A 9,092-nucleotide genomic window follows, 5' to 3' on the forward strand; every position below is an offset into this window, starting at 1 on the left:
TTTTTCCTAAACAGTTTTAAAAGGAAAGAAAATATCATCTTGTAGTGGTTTTGATTTCTTGAGAAGTCCAAACATCCTAAACACTTAACAAACGTTAGCACATAAAAATCCTCACACTCTCAAAGTGTTTAGCTCACGATTTTTAGGTGATCACTCAGAGTTCTTTTCACTGGTTCAAAGGATGATAGGCAGTCAAAATCAGCAATCAAAACCCAAAACAAACTTTGTGGGAAAAAGAAAGGAGAGAGAAATAAGAAGAGATTTTTTTTGTGTGGATCCGCCTTAACTGTCCTAAGGCCGGATTTCTCCTCGGCCAGCAGGCTTTATCTTCCACCACTCCCCCTGGATTTCTCTTCAGAAGTGATTCAACCCAAAACTTTTACTTTTTTTTCTTTTTTTTTTATCAATTTTTTTTAAATGACGATCACAAGGGAGTAAAGGAATAGCCCGGATCCAAAAGAAAATGATGAAGAGATGAGAAGATGAAAAGAAGATAGAAAACAAACCAGCCAAAGTGGCTCTGATACCAAACGATACGCCCAAAATCGGGAAGGATGGCTTTGGCCGGGTGTTGGATATGAACCGAGAAGGCGAAGACACTTCTGGAACTGGGATGGATTGATAGGATCGTCAATAGGTGCGGAATGACTCTTGATATACCAACGATCTAAGGCTAACCACCAAAGAACAGATGTAGTGCGTTGGCTAACCACCAAATAACACACAAAGATGATTGGCTGACCACCAAATCAACAAGCCGGATCAAACCGATGAACTAGCTAAAGAACTCTCTCTCTCACTCAGAGAAGAAACAAAAATAAACTCCAAAATGATCTGATTTTTATTCATAATGAGACTACATATTTATACTACTTGTAGTCAAAGAGAGACATAAAGAAATTGCGGAAAAAGATGTCTAGAAAATACAACATTTGACTAGATAATATTAGAGAGTCAAAGTTGTAGAAATTGATGCAGTCTTGGTCAAAATCGTGGATTCTGATGAAGACTGGTCAAAGATGACAAGTTTGAGGCAGACTGGTCAAAGTTCATCTAAGTGTCCAGGTGCATTCGGGTCGCGGGCCGAGCTGGCTGACAAGATCACCACTTTGGACCGTGTCCATGAACCAAAAAGGACGGTGCTCGATTTTGGTTCTATCACCATGTCCCTCAAACTTCGATAACGGAAGCTCTCTCGATATATAAAACCATGATTTTATAGATTTGAGCAAAATATTTTTAGCAGGCCAAACTTGGCCAAAGTAAACAGCCTCCGAGGCTACTCTTGTGGCCGACAAAGGTCCAATACGAAATACCATCGAAAGCAACATGCTCGAAATTCTCTACACTACACATAACTAGACGATAAAGTCTTGCTGGAAAACAGGTCATAAGGGTCTTAAGCTCCAAAACGAACTACGGAAGGCTTGATCTCTACGACAAGGGTACGTAGGCAGCCTTCGAAAGGCGCAGCCACCAATCTTACTACCTTCAACAGAGTTTTTCAACCAATCTTACTAAATTACCTAATATGTCTTACCGCTCGCAAGAACATCGCAAAAGTTCAAACGAGCTGGGGGCTAACTGTTGGGGTCAAAATCAGTCACGACGGAATCAATGTCTGAAAGTCCCCGTAAAGTATTTCTCGGAATACAAACTCTCGTATAATTTGAAAAGAAGTTCATACAACGTCGTTCTCAAATTAGGATATCCAATCTATTCAACGAACAACTCTCGGGAAACAAATGGCAAAACGAAAGGAGGTCGGAGCTTGGTCTTACCAGGTAAACTCGCCATGGGGTGAGCTCAGTATTCCCAATTCGCCCAAGGACAAGCTCACTTTGTTCTCCTTTGAGTCTATATCGAAATGGCTTTCGTTTTGCCTCAATCAAAGTTTCCGTTGAGATTTTACGAAAGAAACAAGACGCACGCCACGGCCCCGGGGCCGGCGGCTGCACCCACGCCACGGCCCCGGTGGCTTCGCCGACGTCACGGCCCTGGGCGCCGGTGGCTGCTCCCACGCCACGGCCCCAGGCGCCGGCGGCTAAGCCCACGTCATGGCCCTGGACGCCAGCGGCTGCGGCCACGCCACGGCTTCGGGCGCCGGCGGCTGCGCCGGCGGCTGCGCCCACATCACGGCCCTGGGCGCCGGAGGCTTCCCACATGACGGCCCCGGGCGCGACGGCAGCGGCCATGTCTTGGCCCAGCTCGCCTGGTGAGCCCAACCTAATCCCGGCCTGTCCAACTTAGATCAATTCCCGTGTCTTTCGTATGGTCGTGTCATCCTAGCTACGGACCTGGTGTTTCCCGGTTCGTCTCGATTGCAGTTATCGTCGAAGTTTTACCATTAAAACTGAGAAGGTTGGTTTTCTCGTAAAGTGTATCGTGTAAAAAAAGAACGATCGACTTGAACATCGATTCTTTAGGCTGTACGATTTATTTTACGAGAAAGACAATCTTTCCGAGAAATCGTATAAAATTTCAAGGGCTTGAAACGTGTCCACAGACTCACTTACGATTTTAAGGATTCAGGCCCAACAAAGCTATGACGGTTTATTCTATTTCCTGAAACTAGGATAAATGTCAAGTTTCCGAAGATAAATGTAAAAGTTCGAAGATAATTATGAAGATCGATGAAAAATGGAATATTCCCGAAAAGAGATAAACTTGGGCCCAAACGCGAAAGAGTAGAAAGGCCACTGACCTAGACATGTATATAAGGAGGGCTGGAGCAGAGAGGAGAGCAGATCGGAGATTTTTAGACTTAGAGAACTCCTGCAAGCTTAGAGAACTTAGAACTTAGGTGGTTAGACTAGCAAGACAGAACCTAGAACGTCTGGCCGCCTCTTGTTCTATTTTTATCTTGTCCGCAGACCCTTGTTCCTCTCGGAAGGATCTAACAATTCTTTTACTTAGAGTTCCGCACATAGAAACCCTATGCATTATTCTCGACATGCCCGTTTCTATGACCAACCCTCATACTAGACGAACTCCGCCAGGCAGTTCGATCTCTTGTTCAATTCTTTCTAACTGAACTATGTCCGACTTGATCCTCGAAAGGGGTACGTAGGCAGCCTTTCTTAAGGTCCAGTCTCAAATATTAACGAAATCTTTTTCGTACGGTTTTCGTCTTTTGTTATCGAGCTGCGACTCAATTAGGTTTAAGGTCTTAGGCGGCTAGAACTAGGAATATCGTTGCATGTTCTCGCAGCCAAAGCTCTTACAGTCTTTTGTAATAATCGCAATGCTCTTATGTGAATTCGAAATATAGATCTACTTTCCGTAAAACTTGTTTTGTTATCTTTCTATATTTTCCGCATTTGTTCGGTCACTTGTCGTTGGCTATCGCAGAGAATTGATATACCATGGATTTTGCCCGTTTTTAACCATGGTATACTAGTATTTTACTATATATTTAATCTATTTTCTAGCCTGTTAGTTATGTTTTCAGGTTCAGGAGCATTTTGTGAGAAAGTGATGTTTTTGGAGCATTTTGGAGTACAAGAGATGATACACCCGAGTTGACCATTCAAGACTAAGTCGGAAGTCAACATTGCGATTATAATCGATCGATACTCATCCTGAATTGTTGATTGATGTAGCTGAGAAGATCCGCGTACTAGAAGATTATAATCGATCGATACACATTCAGTGTTGTCGATCGATATCGAGGACGAAATGGTTTAGCCGACTACTTCACCAAGACTTCACCAAATTACGAGATTGCCCCTGACAAGTTTTTAACCTAATGGAAATGCTTAAATACTCCTGCTAAGTATTTTTGACGGAAAGTTTTGAAACCCTTTGAAGCTTGAAGCTTTTTACAACCAAAGCAGAGAGTGTGAGAGAGAGACTAGAGTTTTATTTGTTTGAGAGAGATTGGAGAGATTTCTCATCTCCTTTTGTATTTTTACTTTATTCTATCTATGCATTTCTTTCATCTATCTATTGTAATGAATTGTCTAGCTATGTCTGAGTAGTCTACTTGTTAGATCTAGGGTTTAAATAGGTTTGTGAGATTAGCCCCAAACTATAATTGCTAAGTTGTGATACTCATCAAATGGATTGTACCCTATGCTTGTTTTAGAGTAGCTAACTAGAACATAGATCACTGATGTCTTGCATATTTGCATTGTTTTAACCATTCATTCATAAGCATTTGCATCATATAGATTAGGATTTAGACATGCTTAGGTTGCATTTTGCATACATAAGTCTTTATCAGGTGTTGGAGTACCATATGGAGCATTTGGGATGCATTGGGGACTCAAAAGAGGCAAAAGGACTGATTTAGAATCGGCCAAAGCCACAGCGGCCTCACCCCAGCGAGTCCTGTCGGTCGCTGCGACTTCATCACCTGGAGCGGCCTCACCCCAGCGACCCCCACCACCCGCTGCGTCTTCATCATTCTGGAGCGGCTCCACCTCAGCGAGTCGAGCCAGTCGCTCGTCTTCTTGCAGCGACCATGCGGAGCGACTCCACCCGCTCGCTGCGCCTCATCCCTTGGAGCGACCTCGAGCCAGCGACCCCGACTGCTCGCTCGTCTTCTCCGCAGCGACCACCCGGAGCGACCCCGCCTGGTCGCTCCACACCCGTTCCATCTCGAAGTTAAACATTTTTCAGGGGCTTTTTAGTCATTTGTATGCACGTTTTTCTATGCAAATACCTAATGTTTAAGTATGATGTAGCCACCTTTTTGGCAGAGGATCTTGGATCTATTGAAGAACACAAACTCTCTCAAGAAATTAATCTCTTTTTGGCTTGGTTTGGGATTGTTCTTGTGATCTCTCATCTATTTCTCTACATGATTAATCTGAAATCCATCATGGGTTTAAGAAGAATCATGGAGATTAGTGAGTAATCACCTTTTGAATTCATGGGTTAGGAGACTAAGGGTGATTAGGTTAGTTCTATGATGTTTTAGTGTAGATCATGTCATCTCCTTGCTAGTAGAGTGATTTCAATACATCATTTGAGTAGGCCACTCAAAGGGTGATCTCTAGGCATTTCTCACCCGACAGGTGTTCGATGAAATGCCCGAGTCAACTCTCCTAGGCTTTTAGTGTACTTTGCCAAAGACATTTGTTGTTAAAGATGCTAAGATAGCTAATAGACCTGTTGTGACTGATTGCTTGCATGTTATTCAACCAAGGACACTTGATGTTTGAGATGTGTTAGCAAATGAGCATTCATCTAGACATAGAGCTTGCTTAGAATTGTGTCTAGGCTTAAGGTTGTTTGTTTGATCGTTTATTGTTCATCCTTAGTTCGAATCCTGATCACCCGAGGTCAAGTTCCTATACCCATGAGTTCTCCTTTCCAATAGCTTAAAAGTATCATTTTTATTGCTTTGCATTAGCTTTAATCATTAGTTTAGAAATCATCAAATCACTGGCTGCACTTAGATTAGGCAAATACTTGCATTCTCACTGCTTTGAGTCCCTCAGAACTGGTTCGACATTCATCACTATCCTACAACATTTGTTTTAGGAACTTTGAAATTCCTAACACCAAATTGGCGCCGTTGCCAAATTCTGAGTTTGATTTGAACATTGAGATTTAGTCATTTGCTTGAGACTAAGTCATTTTTATTTTTGTAAGTTACTGATTCTCTTCTTCACTCTTTGTGATTTTCAGGTGTATGAACTTGAGGAGCAAGGGTACATCGAACCTTGTTCCAAGAGCCGTAGACATCAGAGCTTTAGAGAGAGAGTGTGCTAGAAAGAGAAGAGAAGAAGAGCAACAGGCTCAACTGCAGACACTGGAAGCTGCAATGGAAGAACAACAAAATCCTCAGAACCCCAATGGAGTTAACAATCTTCCACCCCAAGGGGCACAACAGCGAGCAGCTCGCCCCATTGGCACTTATGACCGCCCCAACATCCATGGTCCTAGACTTGGAATCCGAGCACCAGCTGTGGCTGCTAACAACTTTGAGATCAAGTCAGGACTGCTCAACTGCATAGAGAACAACAAGTATCATGGTCTGGCTGTGGAGGACCCATTTGATCACTTGGATAAGTTTGACAGCTACTGTGGTATGTCAAAGACTAATGGTGTGTCAGAGGATGCTTTAAAGCTCAAGCTATTCCCCTTCTCTTTGGGGGATAAGGCACGTCAGTGGGAGAAGTCTCTACCAAGTGACTCCATCACTACTTGGGAAGACTGCAAAAAGGCATTCTTGGAGAAGTTCTTCTCTACCTCAAGAACTGCTAAGTTGAGGAATGAGATCTCCAGCTTCCAACAGAAGAACTTGGAAGGATTCAGTGAAGCTTGGGAGAGATTCAATGGTTACCAAGCTCAGTGCCCACACCATGGTTTTTCCAAGGAGAGCTTGCTGAGCACATTCTACAGAGGTGCTCTTCCTAAGTATAGAGCCAGACTGGATACAGCTAGCAATGGGTTCTTTTTGGGGAGAACTGAGGAAGAAGCAGAGGCTCTGGTTGACAACATGGTTAAGAGTGATGCAGTCTACAGTGGAGACCATGACAGAAGCAGTAGAGGTGATGACAAGCACACAAGGAATGAGATAAAAGCTCTTCAGGAGAAGATTGACACACTCATTGCTGATAAGGCCACACAAGCGCAGGTGAACTTTGTTGGTAACCCACAACAGGAGATACCTCCTACTGTCAATGAGGTTGAGGGTTTGGAAGGGCAAGAAGAATTGTGTTTCATCAACAGCAATGGTAGCTGGTACAAGAAGGAACCCAACTTTCAGTACAACAACTACCAACAGAAGCCATATTCAAACAACCAGCAGAGTGGTTATCAGCCTAGAAACAACCAGCAGAGCAACTATCAGCCTCAGCAAAACCCCTCTCCTAGCTCCTCTGCCCCTCAAGAGAGCAGCACTGATGCCTTACTTAAACAGATCTTGGAGTCTCAGACTAGAAGTGAGAAGCATGTGGGCTATGAGCTGAAGAACCTTCACTCCAAGATTGATGGGAGCTACAATGAGCTCAACAACAAATTCTCCCACCTTGCTTCTTCTGTCAAGAATTTGGAGAATCAGTTTGCTTCCATGAGCACCCACCAGAATCGCCAGCCAGGATCTCTACCTGGAAAATCTGATCAAAACCCCAAGGAAGCAAAAGCTGTCACACTCAGGAGTGGTAAGCAGTTACCTCCTAGAACCCTCACCAAGGATGCTAAGAAACAAGGTGAGGAGGTAGCCATCAATCTAGATGATGAAGTGGTCATTGTTGATGAGAAGACAGATGATGAGATCTTGGAGAAGATTGAGAAAGATAAGGGTAAAGGAAAGGTTGGAGAAGAAAAGAAGCCAACAAAAGATGGTGAATCTGCTGCTCCAGCAGGTGAAAGCTCTTATGTCCCTCCTCCCTATGAACCCAAGCTTCCATTCCCTGGTAGATTCAAGAAGCAGCTGCTACAGAAGTACAGGGCTTTGTTTGAGAAACAAATGAGTGAAGCTCAGGTTACAATGCCCATCATTGATGCTTTCATGCTGATTCCTCAATACAGCAAGTTCCTGAAAGATGCTGTAGCTGCTAAGAAGAAGGAGATGGAGGGCATGATGGTTCTGAGTCATGAGTGCAATGCCATCATTCAGAGGCTTGATGCTCCAGAGAAGCTAGAGGATCCAGGATGCTTCACACTACCTTGTGCTCTTGGACCTATGGTATTTGAGAAATGTCTCTGCGATTTGGGAGCTAGTGTCAGCTTGATGCCTTTGTCTGTGGCAAAGAAGCTTGGCTTCACTCAATACAAGAAGTGTAGACTCTCTTTGGTGTTGGCTGATCGTTCAGTGAAATACCCTGTGGGCATCCTAGAGAACCTCCCTGTGAAGATTGGAGGGTATGAGATACCTACAGATTTTGTGGTGCTTGAAATGGGTGAGGAGGCTCAAGACCCATTGATTCTTGGAAGGCCATTCTTAGCTACAGCAGGAGCTATTGTGAATGTGAAAGAAGGCAAGATTGACCTCCATTTGGGTAAGGAGAACATCCTCCACTTTGACATCAAGGAGAAAATGAGGAACCCCACTGTGTTTGGACAAGCCTTCATCATTGAAGATATGGGCCCTCCTGCTGATGATCACCTTGGTGAGCTACCACCTGAGGAAGATGGGGTGTTAACTCCACTTTCTGCACCTACTCCAGCCTGATCCAAAGAAGGCAAAGTCAAGCTAGAGACTTAAAACAAGCTCACTTGGGAGGAAGTCCCATGAGTATCCTTGTATATATTGCATTAGTTTTTTTTATTTTCATCTTACTGCATAAAACAATGGGAAAATGAAGTTGTGTGCAGGTCAAAATAGGCAAAAGGAGCGACACAAGGACGAGCAGAGCCCAACGACCAGCCACAGCGGCTCTGCCTGGTCGCTGTGACTCCATCAGCACAGAGCGGTCTTGGCGCAGCGGCTGATCCCCGTCGCTCGCTTCATTCTGGAGCGGTTAGCTGGAGCGGGTCTCCCTGGTCGCTGTGAAGCCATCACCCGCAGCGATCCTTCCACCTCGCTCCCGTCTCAGGTAACTGGAAACTTCCCTTATCCCAGTTTTTCTTTGCATTTTAGAATTTCATTGGGTACCTCACTCACACAGACACTGTGTGATTTAAGTGTGGGGGAGGTGCCAAGCATTTGATCATGTTTGCTTTGATGATTCTGAGTCTCATGCATTACATTTTGCATTCTTATTTGCATAGAAAAACCAAAAAAAAAAAATTTAAAATTTTTGAAAAACACAAAAAGAATCATTTAGTTGCATCATTTGCATCTTTAGGATTGAGTCTAGAAGCATATTGGTTGCATTCATGCATTAGGGGGACATCAATCTTTTAAAGAGCTCATGCTAAGTACTGAATTTGATGACCTTTGTAATCATGGCAAGTAGCTTGAACATCCTTTGGAAAGCTTGTAAACTTCGCGCCTTGAATGCTCCTCTTGAAACTCATTTGACTGTTGATACTCTCTCTTTGAAGCAAGCTCCTGTTTTAATGTCTCTTGCATATGGTCCCTTGTGTACTAAGTCATGGATATACACACTTGAGTTGTCCCATCTTTTTTTTTACCAATCTTCTTGACAAACTCAAGTGATACTCCACTCCCAAAACCCATACCTCCTTTTTAA

The 9,092-nt window shown here is 43.7% G+C and overlaps 1 non-coding gene across 1 annotated transcript; it reads right to left on the reverse strand.

The window, feature by feature from the left end:
* Positions 1 to 6,214: 6,214 nt before the first annotated feature.
* LOC130500458 (small nucleolar RNA R71) lies at positions 6,215 to 6,321 on the reverse strand. Its single transcript, XR_008939083.1, has one exon. It is a non-coding gene; the product is annotated as a small nucleolar RNA R71 (small nucleolar RNA).
* Between the last annotated feature and the right edge of the window lie 2,771 nt (positions 6,322 to 9,092).

The sequence above is a fragment of the Raphanus sativus genome, chromosome 9 (assembly GCF_000801105.2).
Source record: "Raphanus sativus cultivar WK10039 chromosome 9, ASM80110v3, whole genome shotgun sequence".
NCBI lineage: Eukaryota > Viridiplantae > Streptophyta > Magnoliopsida > Brassicales > Brassicaceae > Raphanus > Raphanus sativus.